The 22081-nt window shown below is 41.2% G+C and overlaps 1 protein-coding gene and 1 long non-coding RNA gene across 7 annotated transcripts in view; one reads left to right on the top strand and one right to left on the bottom strand.

The window, feature by feature from the left end:
• The window catches only part of LOC308196698, a 68295-nt gene extending 49033 nt beyond the window's left edge, over window positions 1-19262 (bottom strand). For both annotated transcript variants that reach the window (XR_013952351.1, XR_013952352.1), the window contains exon 1: window positions 6199-19262. This is a non-coding gene — a long non-coding RNA (uncharacterized lncRNA). The remainder of the gene's footprint in view (window positions 1-6198) is intronic.
• Window positions 1-22081, top strand: part of KCNJ6 (potassium inwardly rectifying channel subfamily J member 6) — a 164257-nt gene that overhangs the window by 123779 nt on the left and 18397 nt on the right. The window lies entirely within an intron of this gene.

The following is a 22081-nucleotide window of genomic DNA, read 5'->3' as shown; positions in this document are numbered from 1 at the left end:
GCAAAAGTGCTTATGTAGTGTCATGTAAACTCTCCACTACATGTTATGACAGGAAATGAAGAATAATGCATCTTATGAAAGGAAATTGAAATAATTAACCAAACCAAAATTTAGAAGAAAGATCAAATCAAGGACTCCTTAATTTCCCTTGGAAGCATCACCATACTTTCTGAGATGTTCTGAGAAATGGAGTAGATAGGTCTCTACCAAGGCAGATATCAAAATATTAGGCCAGGGAAAATACACCTTCACTATTCACATTCAATGTACCATGAAGATTCCTCTGAGGGCAGAAGCTTCACCAAGGCACTTCCAGCAAGACATGATGTCAGTCTGAGTCCTTCATACCATATCAACAAGAATTCAAAACAACACTGGTTTTAAAAACATATGGGTCCTTTCAATATGCAGTTTTCCTTATTTGTTTACAACCTTCAAAAACATCCCTCTGGGTTCAGAGGATAATACTGTTGCAAATATTTACTCCTGTGGCTTTCCTGATACTGACACGTATCTCTCAAAAGCACAAAAAAAAAATAATAATAATAACAATGGGTGAGTGTTTCTGGTCTTGTTCTGTAGTGCTCACAGCTAACACGTTATTACAGCCCCCACCACAGAGTATCGGTGGCTCAGCTGAAGATGCAGCACCTCACACTTCTCATTTTGGAGGGCCATGCTACTTTATGAGATAAGGTCAGCTCTGCACAGCCCAGCACTGTGAAGTACATCAGGTAGCTGTGAAGAAAATGACAAGCCTTCAGGATTGAGGGACAAAGGTACAACCAAATGTCACCATATCTAAAGGACATATCTGTTATTTCCAGCTTTTACAGCCCCTGTTCCATTCCCTACTATGCTAACAGCAGGTAGAGTGCAAGTGAGATGCAAGAATCAATACTAACTCTGCAAGAACTAAAATAACATCTAGCTTTAATAGGGAAGTGGTTTCTGAGGCACTTTTGCTTCTTTTAGTGTCAGAATACAGCTGTGGCATTGAAACAACAAGACTCTGGCATCCCTCCCCTTCTTATGGGAGAGCTGCAACACTAAATGCAAATCTACTAACAGGAAAGAATATGACTGAAACGCCAATCTCAGTACAGCAGTATTGGAAATTTACCATTTAAAATATTTGGTTTATATGTAAATATCACTACTGCTTTCATGTTATTTTCTAGAGATAAATTAAGAGATTTGCTAGACTATATAGGTTTATTGTAATGGAATTTGAGTAAATTATTTTTCTTCTTGGATCCACCAAAAATAAATAAATAAATAAATAAATAAGGCTTGAAGATACTGAAACCTGTCACCTCTAAGCAGCATGCACAAAAGCTTGGATTTGAAGAATTTATTTATTTGTCCCAAATTTTAAAAAGAAATTTACAAATAACATGTTTTATGATAATTTAACAGCTGCTTCCTAACAACAGGCTTGACACTGTTAAGCCTTTTAAGCCTAGGTGAAATCTATTTCTGAGAGAGGTCTTGGGAACATTAAAAAAAAAAAAAAGCCATTTGAAAAGAATTAAATGAGACTTTCAAAGGTGTAATTCTAACACACATAGAAAAAAAAAAGTAAAAAAACAGAAAAAGACATGGGAAGTCCTTTGAATCTGGGGAGCTGAAATTGGAAAGCGAGATATGTGAGATGAGAGAAACCAAGAGGGACAGAGAGAAACAGAAACTCAGGGAGAGGGATTTACAAAAAAAAAAAGAGAGAGAAAGGAGAATCCCAAACAGCCAGTAGCCATGCTGGTAATGCAGTTCCTGACTTGTAAACAACATGGTTCAAATCCCTCCTCTAAAGCTGCACTAAATTACAGAAAAGAACCTTTTTCAACTCAGGAAAGTAACAGTTTTAAAGTAACAACAAGAATTCAAGCTACTCTAACCAGCAAGACCCTCAAACTTGGTGAAGTTATGTCTGGCCAGTAGAGTGCACTAGATGACACTCTGGGGATTCCCTCTGACTAAAAATAAAAACATGAAAAATGAAACAGTATCTGAGAAAGAAAAAAAAAATCAACACATTTATAACTGTCAAAAAAAAAAAAAAAGCTACAAAACTGGGCATATAACTTTAGGTTTGTATGGCTAATTCTACAAATAAACTTACAATAGGGTGCATTTATAATTCTGACACATATGCAGCTTGAGAGCAGTATCTGCAGAATGGCTTATAGATACGTAAACAAACACACTTGCCAGCTGTGGAAAATGTGTGTGGAAAGCAATAGATGGTTATTTATATATTAAATGATGCTATCAACTAGAAAAACATTGTATAAAGCTGTTCCTGCTCTTCATTACAGTCCCTTTGACTGACTGATTTATTGTCTTTTTGCTTTCACCTTAATGAATTGCCATATTTATCCCTTATCCTTGCCCAATCCTAACAAATACCTCAGCAGTTCCAGCCTTCCAAAACATCTCAGCAGACTTTGCTCTCTCTCCAAATAAGCCTTGCTCGGGTTACAGTTTTTCACCAGAATTTTTTATTGCTCTTCAAAGAAGAGATGTTTACACTCTAAAATTACTTCTTAAGGGTATGTAGATGAAAGTAGAAAAGGAATCAGTATTTCTCACACCCAAGTGTTTCTGCAAGGCAACTGGTGAAAGTAGATTAGATCATTGTGCTCCAGATGTGACAAATGTACATTGTCTGAAATGTAATTTAAACAGGGTTAGGAATAAATGACTTCTATTCTAAGCTGGATCATCACCATCTCAGGAATGAGAATACAATAACTCTCCAGTTCTTAGGTGTTTTTTCTCCTTCTGTCTTAACATTTCTTGATGCTAGGTGCTAGGCTTAGACATCTAAGTTCAGCTCGTCCTATATCCCATTTCCCTAGTATTTGCCAGCAATCTCTTTCTCTTACAGTCCTTGCTCTCCTTACTTTTTCTTTTTTTTTTCTTGATTATAAAACAGTTCATTGTTATTAATTTTAACACAGAAAATGAGGTTGTTAGCATAAGTGGCCATGAGCTGGAGCTCCAAATGTCCGCAAACAAAACCACTCCAATTTCATTGTGAAGTTTCTTTCAGGAAGCTTCCTCTAAAGATGGAAAAAATTAAACCATTTGTTGAAGGGGACCATAAGACCTAAATGGAGTGGTTACAATTTCACAGTACTAGTTTAAAAAAAAATGCAACATGGCAAGAAGTCAAGGTGTTAAGTTCACGAGAAAAGATATGCGCTAATTTTGAGCATTTCAACTGCAATTTTGGAGTGAGTGTCTATATCACTTTCAGGGAAGGCAGGGAAAAGGAATTACACATTTTGTTTAACAGCTTTATCCTCTGAATAATGTTGTACTATGCAAACATTTTACACAGTGTTTGATAATAGCCTATTATCCTTCCTTCATACCTTTCTCAACAGTTAGTTGCTCAACTCTTCACAACAGCAGCTACTTCATCACCCCTAAACCTTTAGATATAGTATTCAGATTCAAGTAGTAAATCATCTGCTGCCAAATAAGATCCCTAAAAGATGGGTTTGAGATCCTTCTTGATGATGATGATGACGATGATGATGATGATGATGATTGATGATGATGACGATAATTCCTTGTAGCAAATTAGATATTTTTTTAAAATTTGTTTTGAATACAAATCAAACTTCAGCAGAAGAGTTTCATTTTGCACATCGTGCCTTTGCAAACTGTGTTAGGTTAATCTGGACACAGAGAAAGGGCACTTCCAAGTTCTGTGCATGCTTCCATAGACCTCCACAATCAGCATTGCACCTTTCCTAGCACAGTGGCAAGCAGAGATAGATAACCACAATTTTATCTGTGCTCACCATTCCTACTTAAGTATGGTCTACACATTATCCTTTGCAATGCTCATGATCTCCAAGGCCAGAGGAACCACCGGAACACAAAGCTGTGGTGTAACACTGGCCGTGCTATTGCATCCCTAGCAGAAGGGCAGCAAAGCTTCAAGCAACAGTGTTTTTCAGCTGTTTATTAGCAAGGCACCTGCAAAGAAGGTGCTGTAGATGTCCTTTGGTCTCTAGACCCAACTCAGATACCAAGAAATGATTGTGTATTACCTGAGGGACCAAGAAAGCAGAAGATGAGCTGCACTTCAAGGTGGTTGGTGTCCTCCATGTTCACACAATCTCCACCACAAAGATATCCAATTTGGAAAACAAAAGCGATGATGCTAGACAAAGGGCACAGTGGCCATTTATCCAGGTCAGAGGACTCCCAAGGCTGAATTAGTTCACTGAGCATTTTTTCCCTTTCTTCCAAAGTGGAGACATGATTTCTGAGCAGTCCTGAGAAGTGCTTCAGGACAATAAAGAGCCTTTTGCATTTCTGAGTGCATTTAAATACAGAGGCTATTAATCTGTGCTTGTTCATATTCTCTATTTGGTCTTGGAACAGTGTAAATGAAGGGTCAACACGAATCAGCTGATTTGGAAAAGAAAAAGTGAAACAATCATTTCTATAATTTGGGAGTTTTGTTTTTGATCATCTCAGGTAGTTATCAACCTGGACAGGAAGGCTGCTGAGCACTATGATGAATTTCCAGGCACACACTGATTTGAGTCAGTGCGGTGTCTCACCCCTGGAACTTTTGCTGGAATGAATTCATTCTTTCATGTTGATTACCTTGTTCTCTTGTGTTTGATCTCCAGATATGAAGCATACTTAAGTAGTCTGCAGTTCAAAACCTTGAAAAATATTTTTGGCAAAATCTGTTCTTGCCCATATCTCTAAAAGATCTTTTCACTTTTCCCTTTGGTGCCTATTTACTTCCACATGTATAATATTGTTTCCTCCTGTTCTGTCTCACTGAATTGTAACAAAGGATAAACATGCTACATTACACTTCTTGATAGCAGTAAGACCTCTTGAAATTTACAGATATTTATATCAATTTCTGATGAATGTGAGCAGATAGGTTATTCACCTTCAACAGAAGGTTTTCACAAAATTGAATACAGCAGTAACTGTAAAGTCAAAAGTGACCTAAAAGATTGAAGAGTGAGCAAGGAAGGCTTTTTTTTCAAAATTCCAAATCGACATCTGATATTAAAAAGAACAAGTCTACGGATTGCAGTTAACCCCAACGGCTAAATAAAGTACACAAAAAAGACAGGGAACACTTACGAGTATATGCTTTATATCCTAGAAAGCTGTTGCCACAACTAAAAACTCCATTTATGGCATAGCTTTTGCATATCCTGAGGCCACAATATAAAAGTCCACAAGGGACAGAAACAAACCATGCAGAATCTCAGGTGATCTCAGAGGTCTCAACTATGGCATTTCAGGAAGAATTAAGCACATGTTTGGACGCACTAGAGTGTTCTGGCTGGTTTTCATCACCTTGACACTACAAAGCAGACAAGCTCCAGTTTAGCCATGCATCCAAAGGGGGGTCAGAGTGCTGCTTGTCTGTGTCACAGAAGATGAGCAAACTATGGTGGTTTTACCTAGCTGGGAAGCTGAGCTCCACCACAACCACTCTCTCACTCCCCCTCCTCAAAGGGAAAGGGGAAGAAAATATGATGGAAAGGGCTTAAGGGTTGAGATCAGGACAGGGAGATCACTCACTAATTATTGTCATGGGTAAAACCGACTCAGCGTAGAGATTAAAGAAATATATTATGTATTACTAACAAGCTAGAGAAGTGAGAAACAAAGAAAACAAGCTAAAACTACCTTCCCCCCATCCATCCTCTCCAACTCCTCCCCCGAGTAGCACAGGGGAACAGGGAATGGGGGCTGTGGTCAGTCCCTGACACTTCGTCTCCACTGCTCCCTCATGGTCACTCTCTGCCCCTGCTCCTGGGATGCCGTCCTTCCCGAACTGAGCCTGCGGGGGCTGCCCACAGGCAGCAGCTCTTCCAGCACTGCTCCCACACGGCTCCGTACCACAGGGTCCATCCCCCAGGAGCAAACTGCTCCAGCACGGGTCCCCCACGGGCGGCAGCTCCCCCCAGACCCCCTGCTCCTGCGTGGGCTCCTCTCCACGGGCTGCAGCTCCGGCCCGGGGCCTGCTCCTGCGGGGGCTCTCCATGGGCCGCAGCCTCCTCCAGGCCACATCCACCTGCTCCACGTGGGCTCCTCCACGGGCTGCAGCGTGGAGATCTGCTCCGTGTGGGACCCATGGGCTGCAGGGGGACAGCTGCTGCGTGCCTGGAGCACCTCCTGCCCTCCTGCTGCACTCACCTTGGGGTCTGCAGGGCTGGTTTTCACTCCTCACTCTCCCAGCTGCACAGCAGTTTTTTTCCCTTTCTTAAATCTTCTCTCACAGTGGCACAAACAACATCACTTATCGGCTCGGCTCTGGCCAGCAGCGGGTCCCTTTGGAGCCAGCTGAAACTGGCCCTTATCTTACGTGACAGCTTCTGAATTCTTCTCACAGAGGCCACCTCTGCAGCCCCCTGCTACCAAAACCTTGACACACAAACCCAATACACAAACTAATACCATTCTAGTGAGTCTCAAACCAGGTCCAAACAGCAGTGTAGACACTGATTTCAGAGTATAGAAATAGACTATTTACGCTGAGCAGCCACACATTTCCAGGATTCATGCCTGCCATTCATAGCAGAACAATCCATCTCTGCTGCACACCTAGCTGGCTTTTTTCACTGATTGAGAAGGACAGTCCACAGCTTTAACCCAAGGACATGTTACTAAATAGTCATATTCCAATGCAGCATGCTATCAGCTTGCAGCCAACAGATTGTTTTAACAAGTCATTTAATGTTAGATGCCAAAGTCCCATAAGTGACACTGAACATCTATGATTTAGTACAATTGGGTTGATTTTGACATAAAAAAACATTTCTTCCTTTGACAACATATATGGCTGCTAAGCAACCCACATTCTGGTCATACCCCTCTCCTCCCTTCTCCGGACCTGCTGTATTGACAAAAGAGATGGAAAGAGAAAGAACATCTTCTGGGAATGATGGCAGCCACTGTGACAATGAATGTGAAAGGCAGAAAGAGCTCATGCAATCAGGTTTGTGCTCTTGCTTGCTCACTCTCACCTTCTTTCTAACCATTCCCAAGAGAATTAGAGAGAAAGAAAAAAAAAAAAAAAAGTTTTCAAAGATTTCTGTTCTTCCTGTTTTTTTGACAATTTTCATTTGTTGGGATTTCTGTGGAATGGAAGAAGACTTTTGTTTAAAAAGATGGGATCTTAATAAAAATAAGATTCTTGAATTGGAGCTATTCCATTCTTACAACTAATCCAAATAAAGGAGCTTGATTTAAAGAAACATTCAAAACATGAAAACATAGCAAAAATGAAAGTGATCATTAACAAGTTTTCAGTGGCTATCAGAAACATTTTGAGATTTCTGAGAGGTGACAAAATTTTAGTTAGAAGCAATATTCAGTGGGAAAGTTTGGATCAGCTCAGCTAACTTCTCAGAAATAAATAGTGGGAAAGGTAACACACATTCCAGGGAATTTCCTGTCCTGCAAAGAATGCCAGGTTGTAGCTTCCCAGACTCCTCTCAGCAGTTTAATATTACAAAGGCAGGAACTGTACAAATAACTTCCCCAGACAGTACTGGTCAGCACTTTATCTCACACCCTGAGCACTAGAGGAGGGAAATGACATGCTATTATGACAGTGTGAAAGCAGGCCATTGTCACAGCAAAGGAAGGAGACAGCACAAACATGTTACCTGTTTCAGGACTGCTCACTGCACCATGATTGGCACATTGATACGGGAGCCAAAGCCCAAGGGATTTGTCGTTGAGTTTATACCTGTTAGTAAAAGGAGATGGAAGAGGCCAGCATGTCCCTGATGTCACAAAAGTGATGACAAGATTAAAAGAGAAAAAAGACACTATGAGGAAGGAAGCTGACAAGCACCACTGCCTACCTCAGCCCTGAGGTTCAGGCTTTCCAAGGAGGTGAAATGGCTCAGATTCACGCATACAATGAATGTTGCTGCCCACACTAAACTCATTGGAGTAAAATGAGTAAAAGTCTCTGCAGATACAGTCCTAAGCAATTCGTTAAACTACAGCTTTTAGCACAGGCTTTTAAGAGAGTGGATGGTGCACATCAAAATAAGTTATTTTAACAAACAATGCCCACTGCCTCCTGAGCTGCTTTAGTGAAAGTATACAAAGCAGCTTGAGGAAAGTGACTGCTCCTCTCCATTTACCACTTGAGAGGCCACCTCTGGTGTGCTGCGTCCAGTTCAAGATGCCCCAGTACAAGAAAGACATGGACTCACTGGAGCAAGCCCAGCACAGGGCCACTAAAATAGCCAGGGGCTGGATCACAGGACACAAGTGTGAGGAGATGCAGAGGAAACAGGGACTGTTCCGTCTGGACAAGAGACGGCTCAAGGGGAAGCTCATTGCTGTCTGGACTGGCCTAATGATAGGTTAAAGAGAGGACAGGCAGGCATGTCTCAGAGGTTCAGGGTGATGGGAAAAGGGGCAATAGGTACATGGTAAGACACTAGTAAAAACTGTTTACCATATGGCTGATCAGACCCTGAAACAGGGGCCCAGGGCGAGAAGAGAACTGCCATCCCTGGAGGTGCCCACACATTGACTGGATAAGCCCCGAGCAACTTGAGTTATTTGGCTGTGCAGTGTGTAGGACCAGATGACTGCATAGATCCCTTCCAGTCTAAATTATTCTCTGATTATAAAAACCTAAACCAGCTTCTCCTTGTATGTTATAGCTGTCAGGAATTGAATGGCTCTGAAAAATGAATAGCCAACTAACAGCTCGCATTGTTCTCCCATGTCACCATTTAAGACATCGTGTTTTATATACCTGAAAGCTGCTCTGTGGCAACCACTGAACCACTGGAGACAGTTGTGCCTCAGAAATGAGAGGTAGAACTGGGTAAGGAGTATGAGTTCATTGCTGTAGGCAAGCAGGCAGGCAGGCCTGCAGAGCAGGTCCATGCAACCAAGCTCCTCCAGGAGGTCTGCTACAAGAGAATATCTTAAACTTTTAAGGCACTGCTTCACCAGACAACTGATCTTTGAAAAATGATCCAAAGATTGCATGAAGTCACAGTGTTCCCTGCTTATCCTGGATTTTGTTCCATTCCCCTGGCTGTAGTCACCCTTTTTCATCTTTCTGTCCCTTTAGGCATTGAGAGAGGTTGGGATGGGCATTGAAGATTGCTGCATTTTCCTGCTTCTCTCTCCATCTAATTACAAAGCAAATTACAAGCTATTGCTTAGTTATTATTATTGTTAACATTATCATCATCACAGCAGATAGCCTTGTATCCAACAGCAGTGTCAAAAAGTTTAAGATTTGTCTTTGGGGGAAGCCCTAAGGTACATCAGGCTGAAAATTTTTATTCCACCTTTCTGACTAATGCAGACTAATATGAATTGAAGAGACAGGGACTTAGCACTAAAGGAGAAAAATCAATCTGACTATCTGACTATGGCTGAGGTGCCAGGCACCACCATAGCAAAAAAAAAAAAAAAAAAAAAAAAAAAAGACTCAGCCAGACAAATTAAACTGTGCTGGCACTTTTTTAACTAGACATTAGGTTCAGATTTTTCACTCCTGCATAAAAAAGTAGTAACTTACTACACTTAGATCACCAAGATGGGAAAAGTCCTCCCCTTTTTGTAATTTTCAGCTTCTTTTTCCATTAGTCCTTTATTACAGTGGGAGCTTTTGGCTTTTATTTTGGTTTTAGATAATAAGTACAGCAATGAGAGTTTCTAACTACCAGTAGGGTTATAACAGATGCTGTGAAAAAGATGTAGATGAATCCAAAGCCAAAGGTTTTGAGTCAGTCAAGGATTCTTTTCTGGCCAAAAATCTGCTTTGAGGGCAGTAGCCATATCTACATGGCTGTGAAGTGGAAAGGGTTCAGCTTTGCAGTCTGAGGAAGATGTCTTTCTCCTACTACAAATCAAAGGCAGGCTCTCTTGGGAAGACAGAAGCCAGCAGCTGACTGTGCATCACAACAGCCCTGCAGTTCACCAGCACACGACTAACCAAGTTCAGTGCTTTTCAGGTGGCAGCCATGGATCTGGCCAATGGTGTGCGGTCGTATTGCAGGAATTCAAGCCTTTCCAGACCTTTCTGTAGAGTCTTCCTTTTAGAGATGAAGGCTGTAAGTAGCATTAAGTTGTGTGTCAAGACCCCAGCAAAACAGTCACTTGCAGCACTTCCACCATGAGCTGCAGCGTGGGTCAGGGCAGGAAGGTGAGCCAGAACTGAGACAGAGAGGTTGACATCATCTCTAGGGGAGGCATCAGAGCAGTTAGAGCTGGATGAGCACAAGCCCACCATTCACAGTTGGCCTCCTCCAGCTTTTCCCCTGAAGAACAACAATTGTTCTGTTTCCCCATCCAAATTTTGCAATTAAATCGCTCTTTTATTTATTTATTTATTTATTTTTCCATAGCGAATAATAATGAGGCAAAGATCTAACTCATTTCAAAAGACAAATATTCCAAAATAGATCCAGGAGTCATTTTCAACTTGCAGATGAATTAGAAACAGCTGAATGAAAGTTGCCTGTCTGTGCTCCGGGACAGTTTATTCTACTACAGTGCTCAAACTCCACTTTCAGACTCTCCCCTCAGGGCTTGAACACAGCTACAACAGAGTTTTAAAACCCTGTTAAATTACTCAAGATCCAGAGCAACACCCAACATAAATCTTAACCTTGCCACATTTACCTTCTTTTACCCTATAAAATGCTCTCAGAGTATTCAAAAGCCATCAGTGACAGAAATGCAGTCCAGAAACAGCCCCTACTAATGTGTACAAATGTTTATTATAAAATTTTGAGCCTGATCCAAAGCTCTCCCAGATCCATGGAGTAGGTCTCAGTCTCTGGTGGCCTTTGAATTAGGACCCCAAAGGAATAAATTGAATTGTGCAATGCCTGTCAGCTCTCTAATGGCCTCAAAGAAGAAGCAATTAAGACTCTAATTAAAAGACAAATGGAAGATTAGAAGCAGATAAATGTTTATAATCTAGATGAAGTACCCATATGGGAACTTTTGCCTATTAAAAGGGGACTTGATGACATTTGCAAAGACTCCATACCTATGGGATGAATGATGCTATCAGGCGGGATATCTTTCCCCTGTGCATGTTGTATTGCAGCAGTCCTTCAGTCACTCTGTTCTCCACTGTAACTTTTCTTTCTGCATATGCATGGAGTAAGTTGTTCTACAAAGACAGCCCAAACAAATATTGAATATTTTATCATACAAACTCTTCAGGGTAAATGCAAATACTGTTAGGACCAATGCTTGGTCCAGGAAAATACACCTCAGCATATCTTCCTTTCTTATGTACCCAATTCACTACCTCCTACCAACCTTTCCATCTGCCATATGCAGTTCAGTACATCATCTGCTACACAGAAAGGAACCAAGAGCCAAAACCTCACGAGGTATTGCAGGTTCATCACAAATATGTGCTAATTATTTCATTTAAATTATAACAGAACTAGAATAAAGAGCTAGATACTCTTGTAAACACACACAGATCTCAAGGCTGATCCTCCTTATGGCAGCCAAGACAGAGAACAGATCCCTTTTGAAACTCTTTTCATTACACTAGGTGAATCAAGCAGGTCAGAATAACAATGACAGTAAAAAAAATAATCCATGAGTTCTCCTGGATTTTTATTATTTTTTTTTTTTCAAATTAAACCTTTCTCACTTCAGCAGCAAGGAGGTTTTTGATCATGAAAACCTGTTCATGATATGAGGTCTTAGATGTCACTGTTCTGGTATTGACATACTCCTCTCCTCTTTTTTTATATCTTCACATATCTTACATATCTTTACTTTTTTTTTTTTTTTTTTTTTTTTGAGGACCCAACAAGCCAAATAATCTCTGCATGTCCAAGTATTCTTCTGGATAATAATGTGATCCTTGGAGCTCAACAGCACAATCTGTGATGCTGAAAAGACAGCAGACAAATTTTTCTGATGACTGCAAAGCAACCCCAAAAATACACAGAAAGCAATAAATAATCATAGCCATTTCTATAAGAGCAACTCATACACTATCTTCCACCCAAGGACTGCAGAATGGCAAGAGGATGATAGGCTAGTGGTGTGGTCTCCTGTTCCCGTGTTCTTCAGCTAGTTCTGACTTCTGGCTTTATGTAGTGCATCACTGTGACATAGAAACCCATGTGGAGGTTACATAGAATAATCACACATCTTCCAGGGGCCAAAACAATAACAAAAACATCCAGTGATGCAATATCAGCAGCCAGGCTAGATGTGAACAAGTATTGGCTGAGTCACACCAAGCTGAAAGGGGATTTGTGTGACTGAGGAAGACAGGCGTGATGTTGGTGAGGAATTATAACAAACTGAAAGAATTGCTCTTAGCACTTGACAGGCACTTAAGCACCAATTAGAAGTGACATCTTTAACTTAATATGGCAAAGTCACATCTTAACCACTAGTATGGGTAAAGTATTATATATAAAACAGCTGGATGAAAGTATAAACAAAATATTTAAGTTATTTTGTAAGGTCTGTCCCTGAGGATGTAAGAGAGCTGCTCAGCTAAACTGGCTTCTGCTATGTGTTGTTTCTTCTGCCATCTCAGTATCTGTTTACGCCAAGCCCCTGAACTTTGGAAAAATGAAGACAAAAACAAAAATTAGTGTCTAAAAACCAAACAAATAAATATCCAGTGTTCTTTGGGCCAAATACGAACCACCACTTTGAGTTGTGATTGATGCATGAGAAGGATTGTTCAGTGCATTAGTGTCAGAAAATACCCAGCTGAGAGGGTTTCCTTGCCAAGCCATGCTTACACAAAGGTTGAAGGCTTGGGACCTGAGGGGAGGGAGCCTGGGGAGCTGAGCAAGGCAGAATGCAGCAGTACCAGTGTGAGAATAAAGGCTCAACTTGTCAAGCTTTCTAGCTCTGGTTTGCCTCTCAGCAGTGTGTTTTACAGATATCGAGAGCGAGACTAACATTTATGGATACCTTCTCTGTTCAGGACTTCACTCCCTCCTCACAGCCCAGATCCATCGTAGCACATTGCATTTCTCCCCAGGCAATTGTGAGGATGTGAGGACAAGAAATGCTTGTCCCACAGGGATGCAGGAGGCATCACATATCTGGGACCCCATGGAGGTTCAAGCAGGCCGAAGGCAGCTGGAGTCTGCCTTTCAGTAACACCATCCTCCTGCTCGGACACGTGCTCAGCCCCTCGATGGGGGTCTTTTTGCAGCTCACTAGGGCTACTTACATAGGGACTCTGGTGATGTCAGGACAGAGACAGACCAAGATAATGTTTCTCATCTATCCTACTCCAGAGACAACAAGGAAAGGATTATGGGGAAAGGAGTCTGGTCAGAGTGCCACCATCCACTAAGGCATGACCTGGATCAATTCCTTGGGGTCTCTCTGAGTGCCACAGTGTGTAATCCTCAGGTTGCTTCTTTTTAAACTGTTGAACAAGGAATAGCCTCATTTCCCCCGTAAAAAGCCTGCACTGAGCTATCACTGGCCACTTCAGACAGATACCTTCCAGGTAAAAACATCACTGCATTGTACAGAATGCCTTAACTCCACTATTCCAGCTAGGCAGAACTTGAGAAGATAAGAAAAGAAAAAAAAAATCAATTTTAAAGCAATTTAATATTTAATTTGAGGATGAACATAACTTACTTAAATGGGCAAAATACATAACACACCTGTATGTTGTATAAACCATAGGGGAAGTAAATAGCACTGAGCACCAACAGGTTTACTGACAAAAGATTAGCATTCAGTGTATAACTGATGCTGTGAAAGCAAAAATTGCAGGTTAACACATAAATACATACTAGCATTTATAATAAAATTCAATACATTATCATGTGATATAATGTCTGTCGTGAAACACCGTAGTATCACACAACTGAGTGATGAACTGTGCTGATAAAAGGATACTCCACGTAGGTGGTGATAATATACAGCAACTGTATTTTCCATATACTTCATGTAATTGCAGTAAGTTTATGCTAGAAAATCTTGTAAAATTTGTGCTGGGATACTGGCTTTCTGTACTCCAAACTTTATGAGCTTGAACTTCATTACCATGAGTCTGAAGGCCTGGTGCTAAAGGGACCCTGAAAACTGTTGTAATCTGACAAGAAAAAAAAAATAATAATATTCTCAATGATTTTTAACCACAAATTGCAAAAAGCACTGAGCTTTACATTACAATACATAGGAGTGAAGCAGAGGCCGCTCAAATATACATGGTCACTGAAATCCCAAGCAAAGTAACAAGTGAGTAACAGGGTTTTTACTTTTCTGTTTTCTAACTCATTTGTGGATATGGTGTTTACATACGTGGGAAGAAAAGCTAGAGAAAAATGGAGGAATTAATGCAAATCAAAACATACTTGCTAAAGCAGAACATCTTGCAGGCTCAGAGGCTAAGTTATACAGCAGTAGGTGTCATTCTGGTTAGAGTTCAGGGTCAAAGAGCTCCTCCTCTGCAAACTCAGGGAGCAGAAATTGTTCTAAGAAAGAAAGTAGCTGCATTCTAAAATCTGGCATAAAGCATCTAGAGCAGAGATAACATTTTACCTTATTTTTCTATCAGCTTGAAAATTGCCCGAGTTTGTCAAGGAGAAGAAAAGGAAATTTTCTTGTGGAAAATTTTTATTTACAGCACAAACAAAGTACAGAAAGGTATTCCTATGAAATGCTACCCAGGGGTATATGTTTGTATTAAAATGATGAAACCCCCAGGATGAAGCAGCTAGCCAGTGAGTATGAGAACACCCTGAGTTCACCAAAATCAACGGAAAGATTCCTGTGCCTTTGAGTGAAGTCTAACCGTATCATCACAAGGACTTATTACATTTACATAATCACTACACTGAGATTTTACTGCATCCAGACCACAAGACATCCAGACCACAAGACATTTATTGCATCTAGATCATTATTAGGTTTTCATTGCAGGTTTTCTACTTCCCTTTTTCAATGCAGGTTTTCTACTTCCCCAGTTTGAACACCCGAATTGGGCACATCCAAGTCTTTTTGCCTCATTTGGCTTTGGGTGGGTCTCACAGAGAGAAAGCAGGAACAGACCCCATGTAGAAGCCAATCTCCAAAAACCAGACATCTTCAGAGTGCGGCAAGACAGACACAAAACTCCCAGGATGAAACAAGAGTAGACCTTTCAGTAGCCAGTGCCCGTCTGCTGAGGCTGACATCCAGCACCATGCTCACTCCACAGTACTGTCTCTAGCCCCCCAGCTGCTCCGACTGCATCAGGCTGCTTACAGTGGTGCCAGCTTTGGTCACTGCTGCATGTAAAGGCAATGAGCACATGCCTTAAACCAAGGCATGAATTCAGGTGTTTGCACACATGAACTGGGAATCCTGGAAGGGGCAAACTCTCCATGCTGGAGCAGTGTTGTCACCCACAGGAAATAAAAAAATAAAAAATATATAAAAAAGGCAATAGTGTTTGGCAGCCTTAAGCTAGGACTCTGCTCAGGCCAGACAACGAGGTTAAAAAGAAGAACCAAGAATGAAACAGACCTTATGAATAGATCAGAAAATAGATCATTGGCTATTGCATTACAGACAGACAGGCAGACACTGGCATGACCTGGATGAGAGAGTAACCCCCTCTCACCTCACCCTCTGCCTCTTTGTCTCTACATCTGAAAAAGTGAGCACACAATTCCCCTAGACTACAACTGTACAATTCTAACAACTTAGACTCATTTTCTAAGCTATTTGCATGGCTGTGAACAATTACAGAGAAGGCACATCAACAGAGAACCAAGCCCTGCATCTAAATGTTGATAATGCACTTAATAATAACAGCCCCACTTTCCTGGAAGAGATTATTAAACCTGTTCAAAATACAGTATTTTTTTCCAAATGATAGTATTTCTTCCCTCCTACATCCTATCTACCTTAATCATCTGACTCCCACATAACTGGCTCTACTTCAATGACAGTCTCCTCTACTTATTTAAAAGTCATGTTATTTCCACTGCCATCAAAAAGGCATGATGTTCAAGTAAGTTATTAAGTTTCCAATACAAGGATCAATGTGTGGGTGCTACTAAAGTAGACTCTTAGCAAAGGAAAAGAGATTCCCTCCCTTCTAACAGAGGGTTGAGACTTGCTAGGAGAAGAGAAGCCTTCATTTATTATGATGTTTTGGCTGTCTTCAAAGAAGGGAAACCTGCATCCCGTTGTCAGCCCACTGACCAAGTCCTGGTTACAGAAGGAAGAAACAGGAGCCCTTTCCTCTGAGGATGAAGAACAGAAAAATACTCCATTGTTTTAACCAGCTTGCTTACCTCCGAAGTCTTCCAGCCTAAACATTACAGATGTTGGGCAAAGTACAAGCCCAGCTTTCTTCTGGAGGCTCCATAAGACTATCCCGTCTGCCTGTATGCAAACCAGAGTCCAAGTGAACTTGATCTGTCAGAGCTAAGAGCAATTAGGTTTGAACCACGTGCTTGATTCCCACCCAGCTGCTACATTTTTCATATGGGGCATAGGAAGATTATTGTGGAATAAACTCTGAGGAAGCACAAGTGAAAAATTGCTTCAGTTCTGACCTACAGCTTTTCACCTCAAGCTTTGTATCCATGCTGACAGCATCATGGACTTTAATCCACTGTACTGAATCATAACTAGTTTTATACCTGCCCCCATGTGTAAGTACAGACTTCATCAAAATATACCAATTTATTAATTTTGTGACACTGATCCGAACTGAGAGCTGGGAAATTAATCTCAGACCAATTATGTGTTTTGCAAGAGTTTCAGCTTTTTTTCCACACAGCTCTCTCAGCAGCCATCAAATCACCCAAGATCTTCATTTGCTGAATCTGACCTTCCTGAAGTTTCACTTCATTAGCTGCCTGTTCCACCAGATCTTTCACCTCTGCTCAGTCCCTCTGAATTCAGCAAGATGAGAAGACCGAGGGACATTCCAGCTCCTACAATTAGAAAGGTTTATGAAAACTGGATTATGCAGCACCTATACTATTAGTGAATGAAATCTTACAGGTTTAGTATTAAAACTTCTTTGTTTCAAAACCTGTCAGAGCCCCTTAGTCAAATTACAGCCTTCGTTTAGCTCAAGATTACACATGACGATGTGTCAGTTTGACAGGCAGGCATCTGTCATTCTCTAACAAGGAAACAAAAAGAAAAGAACAGACAGCAGGAAAAATAAAGTAAGTTTTCTTTTCTCCCCCACTGTCCTCCCTTAGGGCGGATTCACCTCACAAAGCACAGATACACATTCATCTCAGGTTTACCTGAGCTGATCACCTCAGAATGCTGAATCATACGATTGGTAGCAGGAAAGTTACCAACACCAGGACCATGATGGCTTAGGACACAGATAATGCATAAGCATCTTGACTGAACATGTCAAATGTGCTCTGCTCACACTGATGTGAACAGTTCAAAACTTCTCCAGATACTGTTATGCACATTTTAAGTTGTGTTCTGGTGCTGACAACCTAAAGATACATCCTGAAAATCACGTCTCTCCATGCTGCCAAAAGCAATGAGTTTTAGGCTTACATGTTCTGGAATCAAATCTACTTTCTCAAGTTCTCCATGGTATATTGAGAAGCTGTATTTATCCACAAGGTAGAAAGGGGCATGCCTGCTCCCATGCCTGGCACTTCTATACAGCTTCAGTTTTCCATTGCACAGCATTTTTTGTTCAGTCTGAATGCTTTCTATGGTGCTTCTGCATGGCAGTCCTTCAGAAAAGTGCAGCATAGCAGCAGTCTTTGTGTTAGCCTAGAGATTTAGTCCTTTCCAGAGCACCAAAGCCTAATGCAAAACAAAGAATCAGCCCACAACCTCACCTGCTTAGATGGTCGTGACCCCTGAGGGCCTGTCCCACTGATCCACCCACTTTGTTCATAGGTGGCCCAACTGATTGACACTCTGCTTCTTCACATGTGTTAAAATAGGAAGAGAAAAGGCAAATTCAGACCTGCCTTTTCCTCCTGTCCCCAGCAATGCATGTACCCTGAAAAAAATGCTCTTGACCACTTAAGTTGTTATTCTCTCCTTCAGATATCCCAGTGCTGTCTCCTTTCCCACAGGCCTTTCCTGACTGCCCTGAGAAACAACAGCCCTTTTGTAAGTGATGCTTTTCCCAGGAAGAAGTGTTCCCTGACGATCTCATTACTCTCTACCCAGGGAGCTCATTTTTGTCCCATTCTCAGACAGATCCCTGTTGCTGTGATGTCTATGCTGCAGATGTTATACAGCACTACTGAAATGTATCAGAAGTGGCCATTCCCATCCCTGCATCAAAAGAAGCATGTCAGATGTGATGGCTGCTATTCTGCATTTGTATTAAAAAGATAAAGTCCAAAATGTTAGTCTTGCATTTCAGATAAAAACTACTGAGTTTTAAGAACATATTTAGTTGTTGCAGTTTATTCCCCAGTCTTTTGCTTCTGTTAAAACAGAGAAGTTCCACTTTGACCACCCTAACCCACCTTGGAAACAGTCCACAGTTATTCTGGTCTGGGGTAAAGAACATCTTGAAAATAAGAACAAGTTTTTATTCTTGCTATACAGACCAAATGAGAGTTAAGATGTGTCTCTGGACATGTCAGCATTCTGCGTGCATTGGACCCCATGCTTTTATGCCTTGCTACATTGCCTTGCATTGCCCAGACAGGAGATGAAGAAGGACAATACAGGCCTAAAGTCAGGTCTGGAGGGTGGTGCAGAACCATCTCAGCAGCACAATGTTTAACAGGAAAGGACAGTGCACAAACTGATTTCTCTGCGCCATATTCTGCTGTCTGCAGGACGAACGCCACGTGAAAAACTCATCTGGTGTCCACATAGTTATGTTCAGTAAATACAGACAATATGCAAGGCCCAGGCAGATGTATTGGATGACATGCAGGCAGCATTTGTAGGACAAAGAGAACCATCGGAGGGCTCATGGTCATTTTAGAGGAGACAATGCTATTCCTGTTCATCATAAGCTTCAGGCTGTTTATTGCCTCAGAAGTATGTGTGAGGACATGTGAGGATATTAGGTTTCATAATGCCTGCCTTAGCCTCTGCTGCATTTACCTGAAGTGGAGGAGAACAAACAGTCACGCTTTAGACCTATTCACATCTCTAGCACTGGACTAATTTCAATGATATCATCCAAGCTGGATCTTTGTAGGTCTCTTCCAACTGAACTATTCTATTCTATTCTATTCTCTTGATGAAAAATCGGAAACAGCAACCTTCTCCTCATGTGTGGGAAGCAACCAGACATGTGCATGTCTAGTCTCCTGTATGAAGTCAGAATTAAGTTGCAGGAAGTTTAAACTATGGCTATATGATGGCACCAAATTGTAACAGTGACCCATTATGTTGCCTGTACACTGTTGTTTCCTTTTGTAGATTCTGTGTTCATGTTGGTTTACCACGGGCTTGTATTCTCATCAGAAGGCTGAGGCAGAGAGCAGCTCTCTCCATGGAGTCAGTCTTTGGTTCAGTGTCTATTCCTGGCTTGGAGTCAGACTGACTTAAGAGAGCAGATTAAAACTGGCCAGATAGAGTTATTACCGCTCCCTGCCAGCCTCCTCTTCTTTCTGACAAACATTATCACAGTTGGGGCTGTTTTAATGGACACCATCACTGCCGCACCCTGTGGTTTTCAAGGGTCTTTACAAAAACCTTCCACAAACCCTGGGTTGAATCATGTAAGCGCAGAGTTTGTAAGTAGGTGCATTGCTGGATCTGGGTAGATGGTGCAACCCACAGCACTATCCTTTAGACTCCCCTGTGACTACACAGTGGATGTGTTGGTGCACACACACCCCATCCCAGTCAGCATCACCTCTCAGAGCAGCTAGTGCCTAACTCAGCACAGTGTGCACCAAACACAGCCAAGTGCCCACAGGTGTACCTCATGAAAAAAGATAATATATATATAAATGTATATATATATGTGTTTTGTCAGCACAACTAAGCGAAAGAATTAGAATTGAAAAAAAAAAATCATTTATTCCTTGACATTTTTCCTACTTTCTTCCAAATATGCAGTCAAAAGCAGCATGGACACACATCTACTGTTTGGTTAGAGGAGCAGCATCATGGCTTCCAATCTTGGGACTATTTGCTCTATCAGTAGCCTCTAAAATCATTTTTTACAGTCAGCCTACAGCCCCAAGGCAGTAGTCACTCAAGATCAGTTACCTCTCTTGTTCCACTTCTTCCCCAGAAGTGTTTGCTCCTGATGTACCAGGGCTCAAGGAAGATCCATACTGGCTGACCCATATTGCTCAGCAGTTCCCAGAGAACCTCCAGTAACAGAAGAAGACTGCTATAGTGCCCTTTCGCACCACTGAAGCAGTACGATGCAGCATTAACACGTTGAAGGATCTAGTCCATTAACTTTCAAAATTAGCTTACCAAGGGAGATGGAAGCGGTTGTGAGAAAACATTTAAAGCTCCTTGCAAATACAAACTGTCCTCCTGTAAAGAAAGCATCATATCTCAGCAGTTATATCTGTAGCTTTATCTCTTAAATATGATAATGTGAAAAGGCTGCAAAGTGAATTTCTCTTTGCAGCTGCCATCTTAATCTCCATCTTTCTCCTGTTAGCAACAGAGCTGCAAGCTACAGTATTATTCAGGAGTTGTGCAGAGTCAGGGCTCTGATTATGCTCCTTCTTTTGAGATGTTTGCTCACAGCAATTTAGTTCAAGGTACAACAATAACCCAAACAGCAGCAGGCCAGCCTGATCTGGCTTTAATGTGGCACTGTAGGTAGTAGAAAGCTGTTGTGATATTTTTGCTAGGTATCACAAGAGCTCATGAAGTGGAATTATGCCTTTCAGTGGCACTTAGGGACATGGTTTAGTGATGGGACTTGGTGAGCGAGGTTGGTGGTTGGACTTGATGATCTTGAAGGTCTTTTCCAAAGCTAGATGATTCTACCATTCTATGATATGAATAACCCAAATTATGACATCCTTATTACCTTGGACTGATTTCCTCTGAAAGAGTTCTTTTGTTGTCCCTTCAAATGTATTACCACACTTGGATTCAGAAGCATTCATGTGATTCAGCAGTCACATGAAAAAACAGAGAAATTCCCCAAAGACCAAGGTTTCTGAAGCACAATGCCATTCCTACGCAGACCTTTAATGTCCATTGCCATCCAGACCTTAATCCACTCCATTATAAAAGCCAAGAAATGTAGCAAGAAGTTACTTTTGATTTTTGTGAAGCTTAGATTGGACCTTCATATTTTTGTTGGCTTTGGACACGTCAGTTTGTGGTTGAAAGCCTGTAGAAATGGGACTCCTGATTAGCCCAAAAGGCATATTACAGCTAGAGGGGATTGTATCATATTTCTCTTTCTCATTATCAGTTAGGAATGTGAATGAGATATTAATTGGCCTCTCCTTCCCTCGGGGACACACATCAACACACAAACAATCTGGCCAACTTCACAAAGGGATTTGTTAAATGAAAACCTTCATACCAAACTTTGAGGAATGCTTCCTGAAATATTGGGCTTGAAACCTGTATTCAGTCATGGGAGCAGAATATGATTAGCTGTGCTTTTATCCCTGTACTGGCATCTGAGATTATCATAGATTTTTTTTAACATTAGTATGTCTGGTGAAATCAGAGCAACCCTTTTGCTCTGTGATTAATAATGTGTTAAGCCAAAGTTCCAAATTATTTCAACTTTTCAATGGTTATGGGAACATTTACAAGACTGATGGTCAGACCATGTACTGCCAACAGGCTGAAAGAGCTATCATTTATTACAGTGCTTTCTTGCAGCCAGAATGTGTAATACAACCCTGGTAAACTGTGCAGAAAAAGAATTATGAGTTGTGCTACAGCATTTTCCCAAATTAGAAATCAAGTGAAGCTTCCTGCACTACAACTGTTTTTGTGTGCGGGGAACAAGTGTGGGGAGAGGGAGGAAATACCATTAAACTTCTCAAAAAATGTAAAACCCAAACATTTCTGTGCCATGATGGCATAACAGTTTTGCTCACTGTGTTGGCTGATTTAAACCCATCATAACACACCAGTATTTTTGTGGTGATTTGTTTTTCATTTT

This window comes from Anser brachyrhynchus (genome assembly GCF_964034855.1).
Source record: "Anser brachyrhynchus genome assembly, chromosome: 1".
Lineage (NCBI taxonomy): Eukaryota > Metazoa > Chordata > Aves > Anseriformes > Anatidae > Anser > Anser brachyrhynchus.
This window is presented reverse-complemented; position numbering and strand designations above follow the sequence as displayed.